The sequence below is a fragment of the Mobula birostris genome, chromosome 12, assembly GCF_030028105.1.
Source record: "Mobula birostris isolate sMobBir1 chromosome 12, sMobBir1.hap1, whole genome shotgun sequence".
NCBI classification, from domain to species: Eukaryota; Metazoa; Chordata; class Chondrichthyes; order Myliobatiformes; family Myliobatidae; genus Mobula; species Mobula birostris.
The window spans coordinates 90,721,331-90,735,532 of NC_092381.1; the positions used below are offsets into that span (position 1 = coordinate 90,721,331).

The 14,202-nt window shown below is 40.3% G+C and overlaps 1 protein-coding gene across 1 annotated transcript in view; it reads left to right on the top strand.

Moving 5' to 3' along the window:
- Positions 1-14,202, top strand: part of astn1 (astrotactin 1) — a 2,762,425-nt gene that overhangs the window by 1,450,400 nt on the left and 1,297,823 nt on the right. The window lies entirely within an intron of this gene.

Genomic DNA, 14,202 nt, shown 5'->3' on the forward strand with positions numbered 1-14,202 from the left:
GTACCCACCTGGACCATGACAGCTGGACCTTTTCCCTCCCACTGCAAATTCCTCTGCAGGTCAGATAAGAGGTCCCAAACCTGGACACCAAGCAGGCAACACAGCCTTCAGGATGCTCTATACTGGCGACAGTTTATTCCCCTGACTGTGCTATCCCAATTACCACTACATTTCTCTTCTTCTCCCTTCTTGAATGGCTCCCTGAGCTACAGTGCCACAAGTAGGTTGCTCATCCTTCCTACAGCCCCCACTGTCATTCACACAGGGAGCAAAAATCTCAGACCAGTTGGACAAGCTCAAGGGCTGAGGATCCTCCAGCACTGTCTCTTGGATCCCACTACCCACCTCACTCACAATCACACCCTCTTGTCCCTGACCACAGACCAAATCTGAGGCAGCTAATCTAATGGGTGTGACTACCTCCCGCAACAGAGAATCTAGGTAACTCTCCCCCTCCCTGATGTGATGCGTTTAAAGCTCAGATTACGTGTCATCAACTTTGAGCCTGATTTCCTCAAGCAGCCAACACTTGCTGCAGATGTGGTCACCAGGAACCACAACAGGGCCCACCAGCTTCCACATCATGCAGCTACATTCACTATCATGCAGCTCCAAAGCCACTATCTTTCAATATAATGACTGGTTTTTACTTTACTTTCTCCCATATTTTAACCCCAAACTTTCTCACATTGCTTATTATCTTGACAAAATAGTATGTGTCCTGCCCTTGCTGAGGTGTTGCAACGTCAGCTAGACAGTCAGCCAAACTCCATTCCAAAATGACATGAGAGTCGGGGCATAGCATCTTAGCTGCTTGGGTTTATTGCAGAATCAATGGAATGATGGTGAATAAGGAATAATAAAGCAATACTTCTACTGGGAAAACAACAAGATGACTTTGGTTAAAATCATCTTTCGCTCCTACCAGAAACTCTGGCTAACTGCCAGCCAATGTGCTTTAATACTTACTACTTCCTGTCTGCACATGAAATGGCCCAGTACAGATTGGAAACTTCTCATTAAAATAAAAGCTGAATATGCTTAGTCACATGGAAAAACAAATGAATTGCCTGAAGGGCAGAACACTGTAAGTATTTCATCTCTTAAAGGTTTTGTGCCCACAATATCTTCTAATGCTTTTTTTCAAATACTGAGTCTGGAACAGGTCCACATTCAAAACACAATGATACCTTCCTTCCTTCTTTTCATCAAATCCAGTCAAATCCAGTCTACTGCCTTCATCAATGGACAATAAGTCACTACAATCCTCAATCCACCACTTATTTTTCTCTTTCCAGAAATCTGCCATTAACCTTCCTCCATACAACTCCTAGCATCCAATACTACTTCCCGTTCACTACCGCCATCATTTCTGTCACTTCCTGCTATCTTTACCCGCCTCCTGCCTGAGAGCAACTTCTCAGTTGCTTAGTTGTTTCCTTCCTCTGGTCTCCCTCCTCATCTTGGCTTTATTTCATGAATCAATATCCTCTCTAATCAGATTCTATCTTCAGCCGTTTTTCACTTTTACTTATCATCTCCCTGATTCTTACATCATTCCCATTCTACCCCTCCCTCATCTGCATACATTTACCACCTGCTAGCTCTTGCTCCACCCCTTCTCCCCACCTTTTTATACTGGCTATTCCCCTCCGCAATTTATTTTCACTCTCCATGAAGGATCTCAACTCAAAATGTCAACTGTCCATTTCGCTCCATACATGTTTCCTAACCCATTCAGCTCTTCCAGCATTTTGTGTGAACATAGAACATAGAACATAGAATAGTACAGCACAGTACAGGCCCTTCAGCCCACAATGTTGTGCCGACCCTCAAACTCTGCCTCTCATATAACCCCCCACCTTAAATTCCTCCATATACTTGTCCAGTAGTCTCTTAAATTTCACTGGTGTATCTGCCTCCACCACTGACTCAGGCAGTGCATTCCACACACCAACCACTCGCTGAGTAAAAAACTTTCCTCTAATATCCCCCTTGAACTTCCCACCTCTTACCTTAAAGCCATGTCCTCTTGTATTGAGCAGTGGTGCCCTGGGGAAGAGGTGCTGGCTATCCACTCTAACTAATCCTCTTATTATCTTGTACACCTCTATCATGTCTCCTCTCATCCTCCTTCTCTCCAAAGAGTAAAGCCCTAGCTCCCTTAATCTCTGATCATAATGCGTACTCTCTAAACCAGGCAGCATCCTGGTAGATCTCCTCTGTACCCTTTCCAACGCTTCCACATCCTTCCTATAGTGAGGCGAACAGGACTGGACACAGTACTCCAAGTGTGGCCTAACCAGAGTTTTATAGAGCTGCATCATTACATCTTGACTCTTAAACTCCATCCCTCGACTTATGAAAGCTAACACCCCATAAGCTTTCTTAACTAACCTATCCACCTGTGAGGCAACTTTCAGGGATCTGTGGACATGTACCCCCAGATCCCTCCGCTCCTCCACACTACCAAGTATCCTGCCATTTACTTTGTACTCTGCCTTGGAGTTTGTCCTTCCAAAGTGTACCACCTCACACTTCTTCGTGTTCAACTCCATCTGCCACTTCTCAGCCCATTTCTGCATTCTATCAATGTCCCTCTGCAATCTTCGACAAGTGTGTTTTTCCATATTTTTAGTTTTTGTAGTATCTCTTGTATATCAAATAAGAATTTGCAAGGTGCTACAGTTTCTTTTCCTGCATTTCAATGAGAACTTTGGTTCCAATTTTTTTGATTGCATGCCAATGACTATTCAAAAAAAAATTCAAAAGCAATAAAAATGTTAAATAAATGCAAAAAATGGTTAAACAGAAAGCAGTTTTATTGTCAATGATGGACATTTCCTGGAAGTCAATAATTATAATAATATAGATCACTTTTTCATAAAAATGTAGTTCAAAGTACGTTACAATCAGAATTAGATTTATTATCATCAGCATGTGTTATGAAATTTGTTAACTTAGCAGCAGGAGTTCAATGCAATACATAATATAAAAGAAGATGAATAAATAATAATAAATAAATAAATTTATGGTATACGTATATTGAATAGATTAATATCGTGCAAAAAACAGGAATAATGTAAATTTAAAAAGTGAGGTAGTGTTCACAGGTTCAGTGTCCACTTAGGAAACGGATGGCAGAGGGGAAGAAGCTGTTCCTGAATCGCTGAGCGTGTGCCTTCAGGCTTCTGTACCTCCTGCCCGATGGTAACAGTGAGAAAAGGGCATGCCGTCGTGCTGGAGGTTCTTAATAATGGACGCTGCCTTTCTGAGACACCACTCCTTGAAGCTGTCCTGGGTACTTTGTAGGCTAGTACTCAAGATGGAACTGGCTAAATTTACAACCCTCTGCAGCTTCTTTCAATGGGGTAAAATGCAAGCATAATAATAAAAGACAAAATGATGTTTCATGAAAGCAAGGTTAAATAAATAAGTTTTGAGCTGATGTTTAAAAGCGTCAAGCGAGTCTGCATCCCTTAAGTTTTAGGTCTAGAGTTCCACAGTTTAGGAGCGTAGTTCAAAAAAGCTGACCTGCCAATTATCTTTTGAGGGAGATTGTTTAAATTTAAGAAACCAGGGAATGAAGATTTGAGAGCTTGAGCAAGATTATAAAACGAAAGTGATTTTGTGATGTACTTGGGCGGCAGACAATTGAGAGCTTTAAAAACAAGTAAGAGAACTGTAAAATCAATTCTAAAAGATACAGGAAGTCAATGCAAGGTATCTAGGATGGGAGTGATATGCTCCCTCACTCTGGTTCAAGGTAAAGGGTATGCATATACTATGAAGAGAATGCAGTCTAGCTATTTGTTGTATTAACCTGACAGGCAAGAGAAAATTCCAGTGATTGCTCTGTTTGTATTATTAATTTTATCCCTGCTTTTTCTGCCAGTTGGTGTGTTGGTCTTATGAATTATTTTCCTCTTTTTGTCTAAGTCTTTCAACCAACATTCCAACATTTATGTCAACTTTAACAGCCTTATTTTTGTGAATAAATATTAGATATAAATATTAAATCTGCTAAATTTATATATATTACTTTAATATTAGAAATAATATATCAGTATTTTATCCTCCTTAAGTACATTCCTGTGATAATGATTTGACATCAGCATGTGCCTTAGTCATGTTAACAAGTACCTTTTGAACCAGAATAGTTTTGTAAAACATATTATTGAGTTCAATGACCAGCCAGTTGTTTGAAACAGATACTAATTGCTTGGTTCAAATGACAGTGGCCTCCACGTTAAGCAAATAATTTGCTATTGAACTTCATTGATTTGTTGTCAGATACACTCTGTTGTGTGTGAAGGCCAAAATGCCAAGGTTCTGTATAAAACACAAACAAGAGAAAATCTGCAGAAGCTGAAAATCTGACCAACACTAACAAAATGCTGGAGGAACTCAACAGGCCAGGCAGTATCAATCAAAAAAGTACAGTCGATGTTTCGGGCCGAAACCCTTCGGCCGAACTGGAGAAAAAAACTGAGGAGTAGATTTGAAAGTTGGGAGGAGGGGAGAGAGAAACGCCAGGCGATAGTTGAAACTTAGAGGGGGAGGGGATGAAGCAAAGAGCTAGGAGGTTGATTGGTGAAAGAGACAGAAGGCCATGGAAGAAAGAATAAAGGGTGGGGTGGGGGGTGTTTAGGAGCACCAGAGGAAGGTTCTGTGTATTTGAGTTCAAGGCTTTAATTGATCATGTTTCCTTTATCAGTATAAAATCATTGTTGGTACTGCGAAAAAAATGGAAATAATTTTTTAAAGAAAAATTTAAAATTTGTTACCCCAGTGTAACAGATTGTTTCAAAACAAATCACAATGATTCAAGATGAGAATGAAGAACCAAAGTTAGAATCTAAAACTATAGAAAAATAAACTATAGAAGTTTTGTGGAAAGGTCCCTGACCCAAACTATTAACTGGTTTCCTTGCCCACAGGTTTTCACTGACTACTTCATTTGTTTCATCATTTTCTGTTTCTGTTCCATATTTCAATGTCTGTAGTTTTATTTGTTTTTCACTACTGTGGAAAGATATTGTTGCCAGTTGTGACAACAACAGACTACAAGTTTCCAGATGATGCCACTGTAGTGGGCTGCATTTAAACAATGATGATTTGGAGGATAAGAAGGAGATAGGGAGCTTAGTGACATGGTGTCATGACAACAACCTTTCCCTCAATGTCAGCAAAACAGAAGAGCCGGTTATTGACTTCAGAAAGATGGATGGTGGACATGCTCCTGCCTTCATCAACGATGTTGCGGTTGACAGCTTCAACTTCTTAGGTGTGAACATCTCAACTAACCTGTCCGGGTCCAACCACTTTGACGTCACGGCCGAGAAAGCTCACTAAAACCTCTACTTCCTCAGGAGGCTAAAGAAATTCAGCGTGTCCTTGTTGACTTTTAGTATTTTTTATTGATGCACCATAGAAAGCATTCTGAATGGATGCCTAAATGTTCTGCTCATACTGCAAGAAACTGCAGTGATTTGTAGACAGATCAATACGTTACAGGAACCTGCATCCCCTCTAAGAACTCTGTAATTCTTGCTGTCTTGGTAAAGCAGACAGCATAATCAAAGACCCCACCCACTCTAGTCATCAGGAGTGTGAATTCTCTGCTGATAGTTCCACTAAACATTAAAAATGCTACAAGACTCTATGTAATTTTTGGTGTGGTCGAAGTCCTCACACGAGCTAACATTGAAGATGTTTTTGCCTTCTTCTGGCACAGGCAATCAAGATATTGGCCCTTGACAGCATCAGAAAACACAATAGCCTTATGTCTGGATAAGAAAAACCCTTCCACACCCTAGAAATTGTTCCTTGTTTCATGTCAAAAATGGTGTCCTTATACCAAGTTTTCCAAATTTCCACCAGGTTTGGCCACTGGTTGGGCAACAGAATACACGGCTATATATAAACTTAAGACGCAATGCAAACTACTTTTTGTGACCCAACCTGTCCCAAATCTAACATAAGTAGTCAAGTTCTACTGGGCTTGGATTCCCTAGCTGATCTCCAAATAAATTAGATTAGATTAGATTATGAAGACACTCAGTGCTCCTTTATTGTCATTTAGAAATGTATGCATTAAAAAGTGATACAATGTTCCTCCAGAGAGATATCACAGAAACACGGGACAAACCAAAACTAAAACAGACAAAACCACATAATTATAACATAATTATAACAACAGTGCAAAGCAATACCGTAATTTAATAAAGAGCAGACTATGGGCACGGTAAAAAAAAGCCTCAAGTCCCGATAGCCCCATCATTTCACGCAGACGGTAGAAGGGAGAAACTCTCCCTGCCATAAACCTCCAAGCGCCGCAAACTTGCCGATGCATTGGAAGCACCTGACCACAGCTGACTCGGAGTCCGTCCGAAAACTTCGAGCCTCCAATCATTCCTCCGACATCGAGCACCGAGCACCGTCTCTGCTGAGTGCTTCGACCCTGCCCCGACCGCCGAGCAACAAGCAAAGCCGAGGACTCGGGGTCTTCGCCTCTGGAGATTCTGGACCACACAGTAGCAGCGGCAGCTAGTTATTACTGTATTAATGGCTAATTATTACTGTATTTATTTAAAGCAAGCCTACTCAGTTCAATCCGGCTTACGACCAATGGATTGATAACCTTTTGGAATTGAATTTATCACATGCAGTCTGATCCTGGGAGTTCTGGAACAGAAGAGCAGAGTCAAGAATATTGGATCAATCCTTATAGCACCATGGGCTTTGATAATTCTTCTCAGATGGAAGGTGTTATAAGTTTGGATAGTAACATTTCATATATAATGTAATTTTGTCGTAAAGGCACCATGTATTGTATTTCATCTGAACTAGCTTGGTCGAGGTTGGAGAGGAATACAAGATAACAGAAGAAATTATGTCTGTAATGCCAGCCACATAAGAACATTCCCTTTGAGGAGATCAAACATAACCAGAGATATCAGGGGAATCTTGAGTTATATGACCAGTATAATCCCCAGGTGATAGCTCATTGAGGTTTGCACATTTTGGGCAATAAATCCAGAAGAAATACTCTAAAGTAGAATTGAGAAATCTGAGTGGCTAATCGAACCTTGGAGAAGATGTGACAAAAACCATGAGGGCACAGTTTAAAGTATTCAGATTACCAGACATGCTTTCCTAAGCTTTATGAAATACATTACAAGCATAACCGGCTAAGGAATGTGCATAATAATAAGGTGGAAGAAATGGGAGTTTCACGGGGGAGTTGTAAAACTTATCATGAAATAAGATGCAGTAAGTGCAACCACTTTGCAAAGAGATTCCATGGAAGTAAATTGCCTGCATATAAATAGATGGCAAGAACAACAGTTTCTATTTATTACAGAGCTTGCTGCAATTGATTTAATGCACAAGGAGTGTGTTGCATTACAGCTGAAGACAAGTAGCCCTTAAAATTATCAGAAGACTTAGGAGCACAATGTAATTTCACTCCAAGTAATCAGAGTGTCAAAGGTTATGTGGAGAATGCAGGAGAGTGAGGTTGAGAAAGATGATGGACAGCTGTGATGGAATGGTGGAGTAGACATGATGAGCTGAATGGTCTTACTCTGCTCTGATGTCTTATGGTCTAAAGTAGCAACTGTAAAGATAAAGATTACTGAACTGCATGGTAGCAGCACTCCAGGGCAGGGGTTCCAAACCTGCATTCTATGGACTCCTTTCCTTAATGGTATTGGTCCATGTCATAAAAAAGGTTGGGATCCCCTACTCCAGGTTATGTATGGGTTTGGGCATTATTAAATGCCTTGAAAATGATGAATTTGAAAAACACAGTCTGGTAGAGTACATCCACCTTTTTGTGGAACCACATGGGGTCAGTCCATCGGCGGAAATTTTCCAGCAGAAAATACATGAATGAGCGTAGAAATAGAAGTTGTTATGGTGGGATCTGTGGCCCTGGGTATTGCAGAGAAAATCTGGAAGTAGGAGTTTTTGACAATTGAATGCTGTGCTCCCTGGGTTTAGAGTATTGTTAAAGATGACAAGATATAGAAGTAGGAAGTGCATTACTATTCAACAATTTTCTACGACTTTAAGCTGGATCTACCTAAAATTCTAAGTGAATTTCTGCTTACTAGTCGGGAGTAGTTGTCAACATCTTCATCCATCCAGAACAATGAAACTGCTAAGAGATTTCATAAGGTTAATATGGATTTTGGGAAGTACCTTAGAATTGACGACTTAAAGTAGCTGAAACCACATTCCACTCCTTTTACCAGAATTAGTTCCACCATGTGAAGGAGCTTAATGTAGTCCTGGAGGAGTAATGATGCAAAATGGGCAGCCTGTAGTCTCTGCAGCAAGGTATGAATAATAGCAAATATTAAATATTCGCAAATCATAAAGAACTCTTAATAATTGTATGATTGCCTGTGATAAGCATTGCCCATCTATAAATGGCTGGGATATAATTGAAAATAAAACACACTTTTATCCTTTGGAATTAATATTTCCAATTGACATATATAAAACACAACAAAACCGTTAATAAAATTCTGAAAGATATCTGAATATATTTTGCCAAAAGAGGAAAATGCTGGTCCTGGAGAAAACATGTACCTACCAGATAATAACAAGTTGATTATTATTTGTGAGTTGGAGTACACAGTCACCGTGAAATGTATCATTGGTGATGCATATTAGTAGCTGGTTAGGTTTTTGCAGCTGGCTCAGTTCTGATGCACTGGAAGTTCCTTTTCAAGGTTAAAAAAAAACAGAAGTAAATATTTAAACCCTGCTTTTTATTTCTGAGATGACAACAGTACAAAGAAATATGTTGTTAAAACCACAACTTTTCAGAGCAGCTTTTTCATATAAGGCTAATGTCAACTGCTCACTTACTGCACATTGGTGTTGAAATTTTTAGACTCAGTATCTGAGGGTGGCTTAATTGGCCAATGAGAGCAAGTTTTGTTCAACAAATTCATATCAAAATTCCCCAGAAATATTAACATTAGTATATTAGTCAAATACAAAAGGAGTACAGATACACAATTCACTAACATTAGTCCCTTACCCTGGCCACCACAAAATAAATGTTCACTTTGTTCATCGGTGGCAAGGTTTTGAAGGAATGAAAAAATATCAATTTCTCTTTCCGGTAAAAGAAATTCCCTCTCCCTCCCCTCTTCCTCTATTCACCACTCTGGCCTTTTAACTCTTCTCACCTGCCTATCACCTCCCCTGGATTCTCTCCTCTTTCCCTTTCTCGTATAGTCCATTCTCCTATCATTCCTACTCCAGCCCTTCACTTCTCCCACCCGCCTGGCTTCACCAGCTAGCTTCCTTCCCCTCCCCGTCTCTTTATTCTAGTGTCTTCCGCCTTCCTTCTGTAGCCTCCTGGTAAGCCTTAGGGTCACTCAGCTCGCTTTTGACTAGGGGGAGCAGCCTTCAGCCCCACCAAACTGGGTAACCAAGTTTGTGTAGGTGCTGTGTGATGTACCCCACCACACCAAATAACATATAGTACACAATTTGCGATTATATGACTACACTTTATAAGTATTTCTTGGTGATGGGTTAGTAGAAACAAATACAATAAAGGTGCCAAGTCAGTAACTCTATCAGTTCTGTGCACAAATAATTCGTGTGGAGCTCTTACAGAACCAGGTCTCCCTTTCCTCCAGTTGATGTCCTCCAAACTCTGCCGACCCTTGAATGGGACCACCCTCGGTGGTCGACCAAACGCTCCACATGTGTCTGTCCTTGACTCCTCTCCTTGCCGAAGACCCTGGGCCTCGGTCTCCTGCTCGGGGTCTGTTCCATCGCCCAGTTTATAGCATCGCGTATCCTCTCTCTGTCCCCATCGCGCCTTCTCCCCAAAGCCTGCAAAACAATAGCTTACAGACACCAAGAAAGAATAACATCAATTTCAATTTTCGTTAACAGTAATTATAACCCAAACAAGCTGCTACCGTTAACTCAGCAGTTAACATTGCAGAGAAGCCATTTTATTATAACATAACAAAGAAGCCATTTTATTAGCCTTAACAGTAACATAACAGAAGAAGCCCCTTACACTTCTCAGTCCTGTAGAAGGGTCTCGGCCCAAAACATCGACTATTGTTTCATTTTCATAGATGCTGCCTAACCTACAGAATTCCTCAAATATTTTGTGTGTGTTGCCTTTGAAAGAATGTAAAGTCTTGTTTGCTTGATTTTGAATACTAGACATACCGGTAACAGGTAATGGCTGAGAACTTGCAATATAATACTTCTACAATGGGAATTATAAGCTATTTGAAGAAGTGTCACATGGTCATATTGATCATTGAACTTCTATAAATGTGTGGTGGAAAGTGTATTGACTGGCTACATTACGGCCTGGTATGGAAACAGCAAAGCCTTTGAGCAGAAAATCTTATAAAAGGCAATGGATATGGCCCAGTACATCACGGGTAAAGCCCTCCCAACCACTGAACATATCTACATGAAATGTTGTCATAGAAAAACAGCATCTATCTTCAAAGTTCCTCCCCACCAAGGCCATTCTCTTTTTTTGCTGCTGCCATCAAGTAGAAGGTACAAGTGCATCAGGATTTGCACCAGCAGGTTCAAGAACAGTTACTACCCCTCAACCACCAGGGAATAACTACACTAATTCTATTTCTGGTGTCCCCACAGCCAATGATCTCACTTTAAGGATTCTTTATCTCATTATTTATCGCTATTTATTTATATTTGCATTTGCACAGTCTATTGTTCATTGATCCTGATTCCAGTTACTGTTCTCTAGATTTGCTGAGTATGACCACAAGACAAAGAATCTCAGGGTTGTACGGGGTGACATGTGTATAGTTTGATAATAAATTTTACTTAAACTTTGATATTGGTTTATTATTGTCTTGTATACCAAGATACTGTGAAAAGCTTGTCTTTCATGGTGTTCATACAGATCAAATCATTATGCAGTGCACTGCATTGAGATAGAACTTGTCAAGCAGTAACAATGCAGAATAGAGTATAAAAAATACAGAGAAAGTGCAAGGTTATAATCAGGTAGATTGTGAGGTCAAAACATCTTGTACAAGAGGTCAGTTCAAGACTCTGATACCAATGGGATCGAAGCTGTCCTTGAGGCTGATGGTACGTGCTTTCAGGCTTTTGTATGGGATAGGGAGAAGAGGGAATGTATGGGATGAGTGGGGTCTTTGAATATGCTGGCTGCTTTACTGATGCTGCGTGAAGTTTAGAGTCCATGGCTGGTTTCCATGATTTGTTCACAACCCTCTGCAGCTTCGTGTTGTCATGGGTAGAACAGCTGCAATACCAAGCCATTATGAATCAAGATAGAAAATTAGTAATGGCTGATGGGAACATCCTCAACTTCTTTGGCCTCCTGAGGATGTAGACACGGTGAGCTTTCTTGGCAGTGATGATATATATTGTGGTTAGACCAGTACAGGGTATAGATGTTCACCCCTTGGAACTTGAGGCTCTCAACCCTGTTGATGTAAACACGTGCACATGCAATGCACCCCCTCCCCCAAAGTCAATGACCAGACTCAGTTGTTTTTTTGACATTGAGGGAAAAGTTGTTGTCATGACACCACATCACTAGGCTCTCTATCTCCTCTTGTTATTTTATATATCTCTATCTATTCATCCCTCAACCTCCTTCACTCCAGGGATAACAAGCCAAGCCTTTCTTCCCTCTCCCTATAAGCAAAGCTCTCCAATCCAACTCACTCATTAATCTTTTCTGCTCTCTCTCTGTCTGGCACAACTGGATCCATCCCACAAAACTGCACACAATATTCTGATTCTGATCTAATCAGTAAATGTTGCAGCATGCATTCAAACTTTTATATTCTTCACCCTGACCTTTGAAGGCAAGCTACCAGATGCTGCCTTCACCTGTTTTACCCATGTTGAGTGCTTTTTGGAAATGTACAGATCCTTGTGTCCATCTGATTTTCCACATTCCATTGCACACTACCATTTACTGTATATATCCTACTTCAATTTGACATGGGGAAATGGCCACCTTGCGCTCGTCAGGATTAACTTCCGTTTGCCAGTGCTCCATCCAACTTTCCATCTGATCTCTTTTCAGTTGATAGTTATATGCCAAGCCGAATGCCAGAAACAGATCCTGAAGAAGGCTCTTGGCTCAAAGTGTCGACTGTTTATTCTCTTCCACAGATGCTGCCTGACCTACTGAGTTCCTCCAGTGTTTTGTGTGTGTTGCTTGGATTTCCAGCATCTGCAGACTTTCTTGTGTTTGAATAAGCTATTACTTGTCTTTGGGCATGAGTCGCAAATCTGCTTTCTGGTATTTTGAACATCACATGGTGACAGTGGTTTAAATGTTGATCTTTCCATCTACTTATTGCAGTTGAGTGAAGCATGTTGGCTAAGAGTATTTATGTTCATGGAATATTCATGGAGTGTTTAAGATACATCTGAACCAGAGGGAGAATTGAATTAACGACTCATCGAGAAGACAAAGCATTTTACATTACAGCAGTGCACATGTATTATAGATGAGAATTTGCATAGCTTATGCACAAAAGGACTCAAGCTCACTGTGTGCCAAACAGTATGTACAATGATGAAGCTTGATTTAATTGTGACAAGCTTTTATCAAGTGTATCAGTTACCTAGTTTTCCACAGTCAGTAATGTTTAAAATATAAATCTATTGTCCATCTTTGATGTTTTTCCCCCTTTTACCCAGTTTATCCTGCTTTGTGGAGTTAATATATTATTTATAAGCTTTATAAGGATCACTAACAAAGGAAACATTGAAATCAAATCAAAGACCTGAACTGCCTGAACTGATTTCTCTATTTTTGTTATTAAAATGCAGTTAATGGTATTGGCTTTTTCTGTGACCTATGACTGACAGTTCACTCTAAAATAATGTTGGTGGTAAATTATGAATATTGCACCACAGTTGTTGAAAGATGTTGGGTAGAAGAGAAATAGGGAGAAACCTCATTGATGTTATGGGTATGTAACATTTATAGGGCTGGAAATTCAATCAAATAACTGCAAAAAAAGTTTTGTACTATTGAAAATTGGGTTGAAGTGGAGCAGAACAATTTTGTGCACATTTCTAAGTGCCTTGTTGCCAGTCAGGAAGTCTGTCTCATCTTTCAATGGGATTTTCATTTTTCTGGCACAAAACTCACCCAAAAGGTATCATTGGTAATACACCATGCTAAATTTGTTTTAAGTGAGCACTTCAATCTCACAGATTGAGTGCTTTCCATTGGAACCATTCCCTCTGAGGCAGTGCTGTTTGATGGGCCAACCCACATTGCCTGTCTTCTCTGTGATCTCACCCTTCCGGCAATCTCATAAAATATCATGAGAATTAACGCCTATTTTTTTGTATGGATCATGATCACTCTTAGCTTCCTGGTCTCAGGAACTATCTCAGCTGTTTCCTCAGATCTCTGCAACATCTCTTCATTTGAGAGGGATCCAAAGCTCTCATCTATAAATCGCCCAGATCAAAGGGGCAAGCAGAGGAAGTATGAGCACTTGCCTGCTTTGTCAATGACTCATAAGTGTGTCAATTGTCGATCTCACAAAGATGCTCTTGGCAACCACTTGCCAGGAGTTAACACTGGATGACCTCAACAGCTCCATGCAAAAGAATTAGTCTGCTGCGTCATCTGTTTCTCCTTAGCCTGGTCCACTGACATTTTAGAAGACATCCCTCCCAGTATTGAAGAATATTTTCCCTTGGTATCTTGAAGGAATTGGAATTGGGTTATTATTGTATTATATACCTAGATGTAGTGAGAAACATCTTACATACTCTTCATACAGTTCAGATCATTATCCAGGTAAACAATAAGATGAAAGATTATGATCAGCTAAGTTGGGAGGTGAAGAATCCAACTATCGGGGAACTATTTAACAGTCTTATCACATTGGGGTAAAATTTGTCCTTGAGCCTGCTGGTATCTTCTACCCAATGAGAGATGGGAAGAGACAGAAGGTCCTGAGGGGTGGGGTCTTTGATTATGCTGGCTAATTTAATTTCACAGCAAGTATAGACAGAGTCCATAGAGGGGAGGCCAGTTTATGTGATGTGCAGAGCTATTTCCACAGCTCTCTGCAGTTTTTTGTGATCATGGGCAGAACAGTTGCTATACCAAGCTGTAGTGTTGCCTGTATTGTGGTACATCCTTTCAAGAGCTGTCTG